The 18,450-nt window shown below is 36.5% G+C and overlaps 1 pseudogene; it reads right to left on the reverse strand.

Moving 5' to 3' along the window:
- Positions 1 to 424: 424 nt before the first annotated feature.
- LOC135702226 (uncharacterized) lies at positions 425 to 16,470 on the reverse strand (annotated as a pseudogene).
- Between the last annotated feature and the right edge of the window lie 1,980 nt (positions 16,471 to 18,450).

Raw genomic sequence — 18,450 nt, forward strand, 5'->3', positions numbered from 1 at the left:
GCGCACTTAAGTCTTTAAAGCGGAAAATAACCGTATCATAAAACGACAAACAACAGTCACATTTTGGCCTCGTTTTGTGCTCTACCTTTCTTCGGCAATGGAATGGTCGAACATTTTCCCGAGTACACGATACGCCTGCCGAAATCGTGTAACTGTGGAAGAGCTCAAAGGCTTTCGGATCGCACCGCTAGGTGAATCGGTTTCACGTTTACTTTTTGTGATTTCAAACAAATGTTACACTAACGACGACGGTTTCGATTCGCGAGCCAACAAAGATTCCCCTCGAGGACCGAAGGGCTCGGAAGCGGTGGGGTGCTCTTCGGGCGGTAATTGTTGCCAGGAAAATAATGGGCAAGCGGGAGCTTTTACGAGTCCTTCACTTCCGACCACATTGCACAACCACGGAACAAAACGGTGTGCACCACTAGCACTGCCCTAATGGATGGATAAATGTTACGTTTATTAATGGAAATTCGTTTTATGGCTTCTGAAAGTCTCTTTTTATTTTGAGGAGGTGCAGCACCCAGCGGATTAAGGATTTCCGAATGAATTAATGATGCTGTGGATCGAAGAAGCGCAGTTACGCTTTAAATAGACTTAAAGACACTGGCCTTGGCAGAGAAAAAAAAAACGTCCTCTTCAAAGCCATTGCTCACCGGAATGACTTCCTTTCTCTTTCGTTTCTTGGCATCCGAAACCGAAGGCATTTTCGGTCAGCAGTATCGATGCAATGGCCTTAAGGGCGCTGGCTGCAGTTTGGTTTTTTTTTTTTCGTTTGATACTCTACACAGAGAGCCCTATTCAAAGTGAATTTTCCTTTCCTCGAGGGACCAATAACAATGTTTGCATTTTTCATTCACTTTCCCAGATCCTGGGTAGCAGCTGTCGGTTGCGCATTTTGGCCAAACTGTGGTGAGTGGGTGCAGGTTGTGGCTGGTTGTTCAATAGGTTATAAGTTGCTTGTGGACAGGGGAGGGGGTGGGTATTTGTGATGTGAAATGCACTTGAGTGGTGGAGAAAAGATTCATTTTGCTAAGTGCTTGCGGTGATACTTTGTAGGAAGGTGGGGGTAGGGTGTAGAGTGTAGTTTTGAAATGATGGAGTGTTTTTTCCTTGCTTGCTAGGACTTTGAGAAACGATAACTGTTGTACCGATAGGGTAAGCTTGTTAGTCATACTTCACAAGAAGTGCAATCGAGTATTTTTTTTTACACTTCGAGAGAGCAAGGTGGTTGCTACAACTAATACGAGTTAGTTTCTATCAATTGACATGTTTAATTTTTTTAAAGATATATTCGAACAGATTGAATTTAATGAAATTGTTGAAACCAAGAGATCAGAATTGCTGAGTGATATAATTGGGTGGGTGATGAACTTGCCCTTCACCTTTAAAATTAAGAACAGACGGATACAGGTGAATGCTGCCCTAAATACAGCAACTTTAATCTTTTTTCAGAACTTCTTCAAATTTCGGAAGTTCAAGAACCTTGAAACACTTTTTTTTTTAATTTTAGGTATCTACTAGAAATTTAACTTTTTCAAAAGCGCTCAACCTCCAAAGTTTTTCAATGTTTCTGATTTTTTAAATTTCATAGAAATTTTTCGAAATCTGTGTACGCCACTGGGATAAATTCTTGCAAATTTATATTAAATCGATTTTTATACCACCCTAAGATGTAAATGGCCACCCCAATGACACAATTTAAAAATACAGGTCTAATATTTTGCGATAAGGAACACAACTACCAATTTTTATGAAATTCTGAGAACCACTATATCGTTTTTCTATGGAATGGCTGAATAGAAACAATAAAGTTTGAAATTGATTCAGATATTTTGAAATTGAATTGATTGAGCTCGGGACAATTTTTTTAAGATTTGATTGAAGAATCTTGAAGGTTGAGAGATTTAATGCAAACTTCAAAAATCATGTGTCAGATTCCTCAGATCCTTTTATAGGGCTGAAATTTTCGACACCTTAAAAAAAATAGGAATAATCCAAGCTTAAGCAAAATTCGATACTGCAATGATATTTTGGTACAAGAAAAAGTTGAAAAGTGTGTGTTGTGACACATATAACCTGTGAATTTGGTTCTCAGGGAGTCACAATCAGCGATTTTTTAATTCCTTTATTAAAACCGGTGTGAGTTGAAGCAACTCTGTGCATTGTTATTATGCTGGCAATTTTGACTTTCCCCTAAAATTTTAAAATGGTTTTTTTTCTCGATATTTTTCAATAATTATAGCATGGAAACGGCACATCTAATCAAAATGATAGTGACGAACTAGCCTTAGACAAAAGTTCACTTTAATAAAGTAATTAAAATCATAATAATGACGTCTGAGATTAAATTTATATGAGACAGGATTGCCTTTTCAGAAAAAAAATTAACTCTGAACAAAAAATCAAGAAATTTCATGACAGCTTCTATAGTTGAAGCAAGAGCTGCCTCAGTACCAAAATGCGAGGTTAAATTCGATTCAATTATAATAGACGATGATCTTCAGCTCTTGATCCGTCTGAAAAATGTCCGTAGGAGACAATATCAAGGAACACGCGATCCTGCCATGAAAGTTATCTGGTGGGATTTGCAATAACAAATTAAAAAGCGATTCTCTGCCGTGAGAAACAAAACTGTTGAAAATAATGATTCTAAATTAGACCCGTGTTCCAAACCCTTTTAGAAACTCACAAAAATTTTGAAAAAAAAACTCAAAAGGCTATTCCAGCGCTTAAAGAATGTGGTAAAATTTTGATCACAAATTTGGAAAAAGTTCAGAAACTTGCTAAGAAATCTGAGAGTTCCCATAATTTCAGTTTGGGTCTTGATTGAGAATCAGGTTGCTCTCTCGAGTAAGTATATTTGATGGGGGAATGATTTGAACGAAGTTAGATCTATAACTAATAAGTTTCATAATATGAAAGCTCCAGATGATCATGGAATTTTCTATTTCCTGACAGTGAGTACCTTGTCTTTCTTGGTAAAATTATTTAACAGATGTTTCCATTTGGCATACTTTCCTGATAAATGGAAAAATGCAAAAGCTGTTCCAATTTTGAAGCCGCATAAAAATCCAGCTGAAGCTTCTAGCTACCGCTCAATAAGTTTGCTTTCTTCAATAAGTAAACTTTTTGAAAAGATAATTTTGAATAGAATGATGCTTCACATCAATACGAACTCAATTTTTGCCGATGAGCAGTTTGGATTTCGCGATGGGCATTCAACTACTCATTATAATATGATGATGGCCCACCACAAACCCCCGTACATGGGAATTTGTTTGGGTTTATTTATCTATTTAGATAATTGTAAAAAAAAATCAATTTGAATTTAGTCATTGCATTTGCATTTTTGTATTCCCATGTACGTCCATCATTGTCCTTATTATTTTTTGCCATTTTTTTTTTTCACATGAGTCCAATACAGGATTTTACTGCGCCCAGATCACTTTGCTTCTGTAATACAATGTCAATGTCCTAGACGTTTGTTCTATTTGGTGTCATCATCACCAGTGACTGAAAAATGTCACATATACACTTATTACAACGCTTCACTACATAATATTGTCCTTCACAAATGACACACATTTTCTTTTAAAGACCTTCACACTATGTTCTTCTCGTAGGTCCCTAGGTTAAGAGTTGTACAGCTTAACACCTTTGTAAAACAGTGAGTTTTGCGTGGATGCTTTCAAAAATGACGCAACTCGAACATCATCAGCAGATCTTGTCCTATAACTATGAATGTCTCTGCCACGTTCAAGCCAAGATGACCGATACTCTGGTGCAAGTCCATTAGCTATTTTATGCACCAACAACAGGGTTTGGTATGTTACACGCTGCTTAACGGAGAGCCATTGTAGTGCATCCAACATTTGCCTTACCGATGTTCGCCTGTTGCATCTCAAAATGAGTCTCATTACCTTATTTTGCAATTTCTGTAGACGATACATTTGTTGGTTGCTGGCCAGATATATTATCGACGAGCAAAAATCAAAATGCGGTGATATCAGTGCTTTATACAGGTAAACCATACTCCACTGTGTCAACTCATTATTAAGTCGACAAATAACACAGTATTTCTTCGCAATCTTTTTCACTGTATAGTCAATGTAACTTTTGAAACATAGCTTTTCATCAATGATAACACCTAAATACTTAAACTCTTTGACACATTCCAATGGAATTCCATTTATTTTCACATTCACCCATTCATTATTTTCTGGTTTATTGGATATTATCATGTACTTTGTGTTTGCTACGTTTAATTTGAGTTTTGTATGATTTAACCATTTTGATAGCTTTTCCAGATCACAGTTCAGTTTTTCAGTAGCAGCAATAGCATTGACGAATGCAATAAATATCACAGTGTCGTCAGCAAATAAATTAATATCACAGTGTTTTAGTATTCTCTTCAAGTCGTTGATGTATAAAATAAATAAAAGAGGCCCCAGTACACTTCCTTGAGGAACACCCGTTTTTGTTTCTTTGGCACTTGATATCACGTGTTTATATTTAGTTTTTTTTTTGTATCGGAGATTTAAGTACGATGAAAACCACTGCAGTACAGTTTCACAAACACCATATTTCATTAACGTTTGTATTAGTTTGCTTCTAGAGATAGTTTCAAATGCTCTCTTTAAGTCTAGAAACACAGTTGTCACTTTAAACCACTTTTCAAGATGAGTTTTCCACTTTGCAAGGACAAGGTTCAACGCACTTTCACAAGAATGATTTTTACGATACCCTGATTGTTCTGGAATCAGAAGATTATTTTCTGAAACATACTCCAAAAGCTGTTCTTTTACTGTCAATTCCAGAACTTTTTCGTAGAGTGGCAGCATGTTCACAGGCCGGTACTCTTCAGCTTTAATTGTTTTTTGAACCTTTTCAATAGGAACTACCAAAGATTCCTTCCATGAGTTAGAAACAACACCATTCATTAAGGACTCATTTATTATTTCTAGTAAAGTGTTCCCAAGGGCTTCGAAAGCATCCTTAAGAATCCTTGTGCTTACTTCATCATATCCTGATTTATCCTCCAAAGACCACACTATTGACTTCAGTTCTTCCCTAGTTATTGGTCTGAATGCTGAGAACTGATTTTCTGTAAACATTCCTTCGAGTTCCGTTGGTTCTTCCTCGTTATTGATCGATACACTGATTTCTTCAATACTATCTACGAAATATGCATTGAACTTTTCTGCAATTTCGGCATCATCATGTACTTCCGTTTCGTCGATTGTTATAGTCTGTGCAGATGTACTTTTTTGATTGATCATATCCTTAAGGATACGGTTTCTATGGTTTCTATGGATTGTTGCACGTATTCCCTTTTTGTTCTTCGTAATGTGCACGCGTATTCGTTACGGTAAACTTTGTAGATTTCCCAAGCACGGTTTGTATTTAGCTGCACATGTTTTGTGTACGCCTGATCCTTCCTACGCTTCATTTCCAGAAGTTCTATGGTGAACCATTTGTTGGCACTTTTCACTGGCTTAAACTTAACCACAACCAATTTATTAACACATTTTTTCAAAACTTCTACCAAACAACTTGCTTTTGTGTGAATGTCATCATTGCACATCATTCCACTATTTTCTCTTATTAATTGAAGGAGTGCACATTGACTGTACTTTTTCCGGCACTTTATTTTCACTACTACTTCGTTTGGTTCGTCGGATTTATCATCAAAAGACATACATAAAGTTTCATGGTCAGATATTTTAAAATCGTGGACAACACAAACGTTCATATCACAGTTCGTAAATATCAAGTCTATCATTGTGCGAGTAGTACGTGTTATGCGTGTGTATTCATGCACAAGTTGCTTAACGCCATGTGCTTCAGTGACCAGCTTCAATCTAGATGCATCGTGATTATTCGACCAATCGATGTTAAAATCACCACAAAGCACGTTAAACTTCGTTAGATCAATAAACATTTCCAACCAAGTTTCTTCGAGCACTTGTAAAAATTCAGTGTCACTGTCCCCTGGTGAATGATACAAAACACCGTAATGACCAGGTTTTATACCATTGCTGACATTTATTGCCAGGAACCAATTTCTATTTTTTTTCTCATTTTCCAACACTTGATATTTGATACTTGAGTGAGCGTATATCATGACACCACCTGTGTGTCTTGAATCAGAGTAACAAGTAAAAACATTGTAGTTTGCTATTTGGAAATGAGTATCACCCAAAAGTTCCGTCACATGTGTTTCTGTAAGCATTACCAGCTTTGGTTTAGATGCTTCAATCAGTAAACAAATTTCAGTGAATTTTGTCGAAAGACCTCCACAGTTCAAGAACAGCACTGCATAAAAAGCTTTCATCTGTTTTAATTGCTAATCATCGCGGTTCATTTTTTGACATTTTTTAGCTACAAGTTGTTTGTAAACCGCAGAGCAGCGAATCCAAACACATAAAGCAACCAACGATACAGACAAAACGGTTGCTACGACTACTATGACAAACTCGCTCTATAACATAGCTCGATCCGAGTGGTAAAAGGATAATGATATATTGCTTGCCTGCTTTGTCGAAATATACACGGATGAGGACATAGCTTGATATGAATCGAGAAAAGACATAACAAAAAAATTCCCATTAACACACGTGTATCATCTTCGGCTCTACTTCGTGAAGCAGTTTGCCAACAATTTACTTGTTTCCTTCTACCGCCCCGAGCACGGGCTGCTTGTCATGAAAAAGAACGAAGAAGATTATATCATTATTGCTTTACACTTCTGACATAGCGTTATTATTCGGTTCGTTGATCGCTTGTCATTTTGTCATTTGAAGATATTTTTGATTCCTTGCCGCACAGTCATTGCTATAAGCATAATGATCGGTTTTCAAACTTAACTTTCTTAATTTGTTAACCCGATCACAATTCACACAACACACCAACTCAGAGCTACATCCATTAACACTGTGAGACCCGGCACATCTGGAGCACACTTGGTTGTTTTGACAACTCGTACTCTTATGACCAAAGTTGCAGCACTTGTAGCAACGTATTATTCCATAACATTCCACAACCCTACATCTTTCCCAATCAACGTTAACCCATCCATTTTTAAACATGGTTTCATGCGATTTCTGATCTACTTCCACGATGAAATTGAACGTTGAGAATTCTGAATGTCCTTGCTTGTAACGAGTCACTACCTTGAGATATGTAATTTCTAGATCATTCTGCTCTCTCAATGATTGGATAAGCTCTTCCTCACTAAATTCTTCTCCCACACCAATGATTTTCAGACGTGGTTTCATAGATTTTGGTACTGAGACTTCGTAATCTTCCCCTCATTTACTTCTCACCGAAGCAATGACGGAATCAATGTCATCCTTATCCTTCACTTCAAGAATTACTGAACCACCTTTTCCTTCCCGAACGGTTTGAATTTTGTTAGCCGTGCGATCAATATTCTGTCTAAGGTGTTGTTTAGTTTTGCTTGAAGTTTGTGATGATTTCTTTGGCCTCACAATTACTATGGGTTCATTCCTCTTAACTTGACCAGAGTATGTACCATTTTCTGAATTACCATTACAGTTACCATTCAATGTGGAGTTACGGTTTTTATCGTCATTTACTTTGGACCTATTATTTATTGTGGAATCATCCACGGAACTTTGGTTATCTTTCCCTTTTCTAGATCTCAAGTTGCTGCTCGGTCCAGTTCCCGCACCTGATTCCGAACTTAACTCCGAACCCGATCCCGAGACCGATCCCGAATCCGATACTGCGGTGGTATTTTTCACTATTTGGTTATTTTGCTTGACCACTTCTTCAACTTTTTTAGCACTTGCCTTACTTTCCTCAACCACATCTGAAATTTGCGTTGCTACTGATTCAATTTCGAATTCAATTTTATTGCACACATTTTGTTCCAGGATTCTCATTTTCCGTTCCATATCAGTCTTCCACATAACAAAGTTTTCATTCATTTTACTCAGGATATCATTGCATTTTTCAATTACACAGTTGTAGCTACTTTGTTGTTTCCTACAACCATGACACATGTATTTTAAACCCCGATTTGTCTCCATTGCCTGCCAACCATGCTTATCAATTTCATCTGAACACTTCAAGTGTAAAATCAATCCACAGGGGCCAAAACAAAACACTTTTTCGCTATCTTCTTTTATTGCTTTGGCGCAAACGCCACACTGCACGGTCGATGACATATTGCATGCGGCCGGTGACCCTTCGGTCAGCAGCACAACAGCAGAATTTCAATACTCAGCTTGAGTTGAAATATTATTTCTGTAACACTTTTGATAACGTTCACTTCGTATTAATAAAGATGAAAGCTACACCAAAAAGTTTAGATATTTTCTCGTCTTATTTACAAAAATGGTAGATTTCTCCCAACGCTTCCAAAATTCAACTTATAATATTTCCACATAAGCCTAGAGCTTCCTTTTTGAAACCTAGTAGTAGTCACATAGTCACTATAAACGGAGCTCTAATTTCCTGGTCAAACCAAGTGAAATATCTTGGGTTCGTACTTGACCAAAAATTAAATTTTAAAGATCATTTTGAGGGAATTCAAGCCAAATCTTCTAAATATATAAATGCTTGTATCAGGAAATCCAAACTTTGCCTGAAGAATAAACTTCTAACATTTGAACAAGTTTTTAGACTGGCCATGCTTTACACTGTGTCAATATGGTCTAGTTGTTGCACTACCAGGAAAAAAGCACTTCAAAGGATTCAGAACAAAGTTCTAAAGATGACTACCGAAGTACATAGAATTTCGAATGCTGAGACTTTAGAACAAATGTCCAACAAAATAATTAATAATTTCAGCAATCTTCAATTGCAATGATTAATTTCCTTCATAATTAGATAAGATTTAGTTCAAGTTTTTAGTTTTAGGATGTTAATTGTTGTACTGACCCGTTTGAAATACTGAATTTCCAAGGCAGGAACAATGTAAAAACGCTTGATATATATCATAACAATTAAGGCTGGTAAGTTACTGTAGTAACTGGAGCACCTAGGTTAAAATGAAATGTAATTTATTTTGAATTTGGAACAAATAAAGAGTTAAAAAAAAAGGTTGGGCATGGACCGTGACTTAATCCGCGTAATGTCAAGGCTCATGTCCAATCACTTATCATTAGACTCACCTCTCTATCGGATTGGACTCTCAGACAGCAATCTATGCGCCTGTGGTGACGGTTACCACGGCATCGAGCATGTTGTTTGGTCTTGTACTTTATACTGTGTTTCCAGATCTGAGTTGCGTGAATCCCTTAGGGCCCGAGAAAAGCAACCTGCTACACCCGTTAGAGACGTTCTGGCTAGCCGCGATCTCGAATATATGAAGTTGATTTACAATTTTCTAAAACGGACCGATTTGAGAATTTAAGAGTCTTTAGCAGTTTTCTTTATTTTTATTTATTTTTAATTGATGTGTCAGTTCTCTCATCGTTCTCCCAACAAAGCCATTTTGTGTGTTTCGTTTCAGTTGTCTCATCAATTTTCACTATCGAGATTCAGATCACTTATCCGCACTGCAGTGCTTCTTCCACGTTCATTCACCAATGCAACGGCGACGAAGGTTAAAATTAAAATTCACCCCCATATACCTTATCCCAAGTCCACATCCAACCTGTTAAAAAAAATGTTGTCCTTAACCTCGAGTAAGCCGCGAGTATTCGGTCCCCGTTCTACTAGCTTTAGTTATAAGAAATATTTATATTATACATTGAATTACGGCTCCGCAAAGCTAACGCAATTGAGCCTTTACACATAAATGATATTTAAAAAAATATATCGAGAACGGACCTCTGGATATCCGGAATCACCCGGAAAACGGTCAATTTCTTAAAGAAGACCATAATTGCATTCAATCATGAACATAGAGGAAAAATAAGCCATCACCATTTTGCTACCGGGTGATCGGAAAACGGTACTGTGAATATCCGGAATCACTGAAAAAAATATTATTTCCTGAAAATAGAAATAAAGATGATTGATTTTTTTTCAGCATTGCAAGAAATCATGAGCATAGAGGAAATATGCCATTTTTATGTCCGCAGGCGAATCGTAATAAGAGGTGGAAGATATCTTTCCCGGTTAAGTAAAATGAACCACTCGAGTGTAAGTTTCAGATTAGACTGAAGGTATTTTATGTTTTTGTTTCATACAGAGTCTGTAGACTCAACCGAAAGTGCGTACGAATTCAACATATGTCAATTGACATTTGATTATTCACAGTGTTTCGAATGCACAGGCACCCAAGTAACTAGTAGGCTCTAAAACAAAGCCTTAATCTAGCACTAAAATCGGTTATAAAACAGGCATTACATGCGTATCATGCACTGCATGTCCATATGAAGCTTATATAATGCTAAAAAGGTGAAATAGCGGGCTATAATTAAATGCTACGATAGCTACTAATGTTTACTTAAGGCAGCATCTGAAATGTCAAATGGATAGCAGCTTGTAATAAGCATTACTAATGCATAGATATGGCACGATGTAAAATGTCAGATTTGTTAACCATATCCAGAACAACATGTGAAAAGGGCATACAAGCTTTTTGTAAACAAACCTTCTTATGCCCTTTTCTCGCCACCCATATGACACCAACGCAAACCTTCAACATCACCGGGTAGGGGACACTTTCCCCTTCCCGATGATATTGCTGGTTTGCGTGGGCGACCCTCGGTTGGTGAGAAAAGGGCCTACAAAGGTTTGTTTACAAAAAGCTTGTATGCCCTTTTCACATGTTGTTCTGGATATATATATATATTTTTTTTTTCATTTATTGCAGTGCCTGAAAAAAAATCTGTAGAAATAATCTTAATAATCTTATCTGTTTTGTCGCTGTTTTATATCATCATCTGGTTTATTATACATGAGCGAAAAATTTGTTAGAATGAGATGATAAATAGAATGAGATAATGCATTTATATTTTGAAAATTACCTTTGTGCGGCTCGAACCGGGGCCTGCAGCCTACAACATTGCTCATAATTTCACGTGCCTTTACTGTCTCGACCACGAATGATACAGATAAGCAGGAGAAAAATAAAAGTATTTGAACAATATTTTAGATGCCCGCTTTCAATTAATGCTCAGGTCAGGAATAGAGAACAAAATTCTCTTTGCTTTTCAGTGCAGCTATAACGATGTCGTCACAAATACATTTACTTTCCCAGGCCTTTATTGTTAGATATTGCCAGCGCTGCCATTTATACAGATTTATCTGTATTATACAGATTTTTTAATCTTAATACAGACCCGATGCAGAATACAGATTTATCACAGATTTTTAAATTACAATACAGATTTATACAGATTTTTATAAAATGCTTGAGAAAAAATTTCAAAATTTATAAAAACAAAATAACTTTTTTGATTGCATGGGGATTTACAGTATTAATTGAATATTTCCAATAGAACTTTTTGACGTTTAATCGGCGCACACTACTGTACCATTTAAATCGAATTAGTGCGAGCAAGAGAGAAACAGATTAGTGGGAAAACAAACCGTCCATTCATCCAAGTGTGCCAGATAGAGAAAGGCTATTAAACGTCAAAAAGGTCTATATAAGCATGTATGTTAAATACAAGAAAAGTGCCCGAGCACATAAAATGGTACAAATACAAGTACTCGTAAACATTTTACTTGCATTGAAAATGTATTTCGTAAGAAATTGCGGATTTTCTGATATTCTCCATACTGCAAAAATGATTTTACCAGCACTGGCGGGGCGACATCTCTCGACTTTTCGGTATAACTACCACACAAATGATGTAATTAATTGTATTCATCTATATTAAAAATATCAAATAGTAATGAACTCGTGCACTTTTTTGCATTTAAAACTGCTTCTCAGGAAGATAATGAATAGAAACTAAAATCTCCATACATTTTCAAACGGCTTCATATCACTCTTATAAATAAGTACGGACGATATCACAAATGGCGCAATTAGATCCCGTATGGTTAGTACGATAGCCCGAATAGGTGGTTAAGCACTTTTTATGGTTATTTTGTATGCACTGTATTTGTAAAACAACAAAACATGATTAATTAAGAAAAAAATCGTCAATACAGAAAATACAGATTTTTTAATAGAGTGGATACAGATTTTTTATAAAACCACCTGGCAGCTCTGGATATTGCACTGGTACGCATTTGACGTTTTTGCTTAAGCAAAACAAAAGCGAACAAAAGTAGCAAGCTGCATGCACGCAATTTTCAATTATCCTGTTTTTAATTTATTGATGCTCCGTGATCGTCTATCCGAATATTCATTGGTGAGTTGTTTTTAATCGGTTTTTACAACATTTTTTTTTATAAAAATCTGTTGATTTTTTCAGGAATAATGCCGGAGAATAATTATACCATTGTTCAGACGTCCGAAAATAATGACGTGTTTTTGCGTGTGTTGCCTTCGCGTTGGGTCCTGAAGAACGGATGGAAGTGTTTCGGATCGGATGATCCAAATAATCCAGGTATTAACCTGGCTGGCAAAGATTTGTGCTATTGGCCAAAAGATGTATCAGGCTACAGACTACTTGAACAAGCAAAGAAGGATCCCAAAGTCAAACCGGACACAAAACTACTGCGTGCTTTTTGCTGCAAGATTAAGCGGAATAAGTTTCAAAGCTATTCTGAAGTAAGGAAAAATAAACTCACTCCTACAGTGGTAAATTGTAACAATTTGTATCTTTTAATTTTAGGCGTTCCGTGAACAGAAAGCAATGGAATTAAATTCAGATACAGAAGAATATGAAAGTAAGAAAAAGGTGAGAAAAGTAACGACTGTAGCTTATCTTTTTAAGCAGATCCAAACAGCAAAGCCAAGGCCGTCACGTGATACTCCTGTTCCGATTGATGCAGGACGCAATAGTTCCCCCTATTAAATTCAATGATGCATGATAATCAATCCTCTGGGACCAGATGGACACCACCGTTGGAACCTCGGATTTTAGTCGATGACCCGTTTACACAAGAACCGGGCATACGGCAGCTAGTGCTATCGCTGCATAAGAAAGTGGATGAAAATACCAGGAAAGTTGAAGAGTCCAAGCTCGCTGGAAACAGAACCGTTGCGCTGCTCTCGCAAATAAATGCGAAACTTGATGTCTTCGCCTCTCAAGTCAACATTAAACTCGACACCCTTGCTACGCATAAGCCACAGCAAATCGAAGTCGAATGTATCGGAGCAATGAGTTCTCCGTTGAAGCCATTTAGGAACCTCGATGAGTTGGAGTCACTCGAGAAGAAATCCAGCAATGAACAATTTGTTGTGGGTATCATCCGATATTTTGGCTCCATGCATGGTAAGGATCGGTACGTTGGAGAAGGCGGAACAGTGTGTCTACAGATTGTCGATTATTTCTTTCATCGAGAATTTATGCTGAGCTGCTCCTGGACCGGAACGACTAGGAATAAAAGCTGTGATGAAGTTATTGTCTCGAAGATTGCTTTCCATAAATTTGATGGAGTTATTGCTTTGTTCCATAAAGTGGTAATGTTTTCGGATCCATCGTACTCACTTGTTGAGTGTCAGAAGTTTCTTCATCGTTGTTTAAGGAATGCCAAGCAACGATTCGAGGAAATCAAGGGAACAAAGAGCTCCAGTGGCAAGAAAGAGACACAAACGGAATGGACATGATTTTGCTCTGGATAACGAAGAGGAGAAGCACGATGAAGAGGAAGACCCATTGGTGGAGTATGATGCACTGGATGAAATAGACATTTCTGACAATAAACCTATTATTGTCGAAGAATATCTTTTGGAGTGATTTTTGAGTATATTTTTCTCATGTTTGATTTCTCCTACTGAATGCTTGGAGGCATTTAAATGCTCAACTCTGTTTGCTTTTGATATTAATATTGTTTGATTATAATAAAATAGTTTGACTATGATATATGCTTAATTTCATTCTACAATTCCTGGTATGAAAGTATACCTTTCAGTTACACGATTAATAATTTGATGTAACGGGAGTTTGCCCGATCTTACTAGTTTCTTGATTTGAAATAGATGATTTTCAAATGGATATGACGAAATAGTAGGTAGTGGACCAAATCGTGCCACTTCTTCAACTACGTGAACAAGATTATGTACGTTGCTCGTAATGGAGTTAAAGAAAGCGTAATAGTTCGAAATGAATTCTTCAAACAATTTTTGAGCAACAGGTAAAAAACGTGTGTAGTAACTACTTGAACAAATAGTGGCAGCACAAAACAAATTTGTAAAATTTTGAAAATGTTCGTCATTGATGAAATGTTTTAGTACAACAATACCAATGTAGTGCAAAAAAGAAGCACACTCAGATGCTTTCCAATGGCTTATACAATCTACGCCACGCACTTTTCGATGAATTTCTCTAGGCAGTTTGATTGCTTTTAGAATATTACATATTGACTCTACGGCACTATTTGGCCACCTACTTTTATCGCTTCCATTATGGCCGTCTTTGTATGCCAGAATCAATCTCTTCATTATTCCTAGATGTAGGAGGTGTAAGGAATCAGCCACTATCACATCTTCAACTATGTCGATTGGTAGTTGAAGTAGTGGTGAAACAACAGGTGTTCTCTTCAATTTTCCATTTTCACAAAGTTTGTAAATTTGGTAGAGTTTATCATATAACCCACTCCGGAATGCAGCATCGGTCCTTTTGGCGGCAAATGTTTGTGGAAAAATATTGGTTCGTAAAAGAGTTGAATGCTATCCAATAGTACAACATTTCATGCATCCATGGAGTGAATTGAAATTTACAACACCTACATAGATAAAATAAGCTATGAATACATTCAAGATTTTGTTTGTAATGTTACCTTTAACGAATGCTCTAGCAGGAGAATCACATATTATAGCCCGCAGTTTAACCATTAATTCAACTCCATTTACGTTAATACCATATGTCAGTAAAGGTTTAAGCTCATTTACAAACGGAGCTAAGAATTCCTCAACTTTTTTTGGCTTACTTTTTCCGTAAAAAATGCCAATTATCATTGGTTTTAAAGAAAAGAATCCGTGTATGCTGAATAATATGGACCAAACCTGGTTGGTACCGTTCTTAAACAATGGTAATCCATCAATGTTGATGTTGATTTCCACCAACAACGGCTCTGTTAATTCCGGGAAGCACATACGGAGACAATTTTCTTCAAAAATAATAAAGTGACACGATGTAATTTTACGAAACTCTGTACATGAAACTACCTAAGCCCTGATGCCAATATTGTCCTCCTTCAATATCAATAATTGTTGGATTTATCCTAGGAGTGCGAAGAAGTCGTCTTGGGCATTTCGGAAGCGTTCGATCATAAATATTCATTTTGTGCAAAAGTGGTTTCAAAGCTTGCTGTGATATATTATACGGCATACTCCAGTTCCTCAATAATGAAGCTAAATTTTCCACTTGGCAGTTGTTTTCATCTGAATCCTCTTGATGCGTAGTTTCTAGGTATGATTTGTCTGAACACAGGTTCAACTCTTCGTCGGAAACTTCATCAGGACTATAATTTTCCAAGGAATCATCCTGGGGGGCAGGCTGAGAACTGCTTCCATCAGACTCCTCATCTGGAGGATCGGGAACCGCAAGACCAGAAAATGTTGCTTCAGACCCCAACTCTAACCCAGTCGCTTGATCAGTTTCTGCAGTATTAGTGGTATCAGAAGGATTTATATTCTGATACACGTGTACTTTTCGTCTAAAATTTCCACTTTTTAGCGTTTTTTTTCCATTCATCGGGAAGGTTCATGTTACGATAAGTTAAAAAAGTTCAATTGATTATTTAAATTTATTGTTGTCAACCATTTTACTTAGTCTTAACATAGTAGCTCTTTATTAGCACTTAATCAGGTTTTAAAGCCTACAAACACAAATCCTTGTGAGCATTATGTCGCAGCACTATATAAGCATATCAAGCTTCCAGTAATGCTAGTTTTTATTGATGCTTCTATGCATTAACAATGCTGATATGTGGCATGCATGTATGCATGGCATGCATATATGCATGCATATATGCTTTAACAATGCCGATTATAGGCTTCATGACAATATAAATGCCGAATTAGTGCAAATATAGAGTTAAAGCTTAATGCTTATGGTTACTTGGGTAGTACACAACAATTCTTCCCCTTTCAGAGTTTACAATATAATAATCTGATATTGACTTTGTCAAATAAACTATCGCACTAAATAAAGAGGTTGTTTCAAATTCTTTTCAAATTGAGGTATTAATTAATCCAAAGTTAATCCAAAAACTTACAGTACACAATCAGTTATAATGAAAAACCTCAGAGCGCGTTGATTTTCTAGCACGCTTAGACTTTCTCGGCTCCGTATTGTTATTTGAATTTTAGTATTTTCTTTTTCTGCCTTCCCTTTGGAGGCTCTTTCTGCTCTGACTTGCCGGCGCAGGCTCGTCCCCGAGAATCATCGGTTTGCAACTATTCGTGTTGTTCTCCTGCCCCATGATCATAACGTTCGGCCTTTGCCAAAGTACTCCTTCTTTACAGATTCTGATCTGTGTCCGGTGCGCCATTGCGCTGACGCTTCCAATATGTATATGAAAGATATTATGAGAGTACCTTTTACTAAACGTGGCTTTAATCGATCTAGAAGAGTTATGAGGATTATGATTTTTGTACCAGATTTCATCTCCAGCTATCAGATTGTTGAAAACATCATTTAAATGTTCCGGGATATCTCCGCTTTGATGATCAACGTGGATTTCATCATCTGGTTCTGGTACGTAAAGTTGTTTTTTACAATTCTTTTAAGGATTTACTGAATCCAATATAGTTTTTGGTTTATAGCTAAATATTCTTTCAATTGGGAAATGCCCATCTTTCGTTAAGTTATTGTTTCAAAAATTAAATAGAAACAGGTTTATCTGGTCTTCCATGTCTCATTCCATAACATCTGGATCCATTAGGAATCTCTTGAGGACCTCTTTAACAGTTCTAACCAACCTCTCAGCTTGTCCGTTACCGATTATATGGTGGGCTTTTCATAACTCTGATTCGTTGCCTTTCAAGAAAGTTGGTAGACCCATAGGAATTAAAAGGAGGATCATTGTCCGAAACTTATACATCTGGTAAACCCAATCTCGCAAAAAGTCCACCAACTTTTTTAAAACTTTGTTACAATCTGTCCCTTGTTTCATCCATTCAACTTCGATCCATTTGGAGAAACTATCCACTATTAACAAGTATGTATGGTGTTCAAAAAAGAAGAAGTCTATATGGACTCTACTAAGTGGTCTTGTAGTTGGTGTCCAGCAGGTCAAATCTTTTGGTTTATGGGAAATTGCCATACTGTTGCAAGCATCGCAGCATGATTACCATGCAAAACGTTTAAAATTTGTTTGTGAAATATTTTTGGAACAATTACTCTGTCTTTATACAGTAAGCAGTCGTCAATTAGTTCCAAGTCCAAATAATTAGCAAATACATCAATTAAAGACTTGTCCACTCTTTCAGGCCATCCATTTCGCATAAAAAATATTACTTTTTGAAGAAAGTCATCGTTCTTTGTACCTTCAGCAATCATTTTTGAATCAATTTGTAGGTTTTTACTGCAATTGATGCTTTGTACGACATCTGAATCTAATTCATCTGGAGTAGTTTGCTGTAAAGGAAATCTGGAACAGAAATCGGCATTTCCTAATTTTGTAGAAGGCCTGTATATTGTTTCAAAATCATTAATTGACAAATTTAAAACAAATCGCTGAAGTCTTGTAACATATATCGAGTTTTTTTCCGCTTTTCCAAATATTCCAACTAATGGCTTGTGATCCGCATAAACTGTGAAATGTTGTCCATAAAGATATTTGTGATTTTTTTTTTATCGCACAAACAAGTGCCAAAGCTTTCAAATGTAGAAAAGAATATTTTTTTTGCTGGATTCAATGAAAAAGAAGTAAAACTAAATGGCTTCTCCACTTCACCTATCGCTTGAGCTATTACACAACCTAGACCATAACTTGAAGCATCTGAGATCACAACTATCGACTTCTTAGGATCGTAAAATTCTAAAAAGTTCGCGTTAATCAGAAAATTCTTGATTTCCACAAAAGCTCTTGGGCAGCTGTCATCCCACACGTACTTCACATTATTTTTTAGTAAATTGTAAATAATGACAAGTTTGGTATGAATTTATGATAATAATTTATCAACCCCAGAAACGATTTTAGTTATGACTCATTTTTTGGAGCATTTGCTTTCTCTATCGTTAGTATTTTATTAGGACACGGTCTCAGTCCCTTTCCACTGATAATGTGCCCCAAATAGTTGAGTTCTGATACAAAAAAAACTTACACTTTTCAAAATTAACTTTAATATTAGCATTAGCCAACCTCTCCAAAACTAATAAAAGCAATCAAGATTATTGTATTAATTACCACAAATTTCTTGGACCTTTCGGTTAGTTCCAATTGTGTGTATGCACCTTC

Source organism: Ochlerotatus camptorhynchus, unplaced genomic scaffold (genome assembly GCF_037179485.1).
Source record: "Ochlerotatus camptorhynchus isolate MF236.1 unplaced genomic scaffold, CSIRO-AGI_Acam_v1.1 ptg000188l, whole genome shotgun sequence".
NCBI classification, from domain to species: domain Eukaryota; kingdom Metazoa; phylum Arthropoda; class Insecta; order Diptera; family Culicidae; genus Ochlerotatus; species Ochlerotatus camptorhynchus.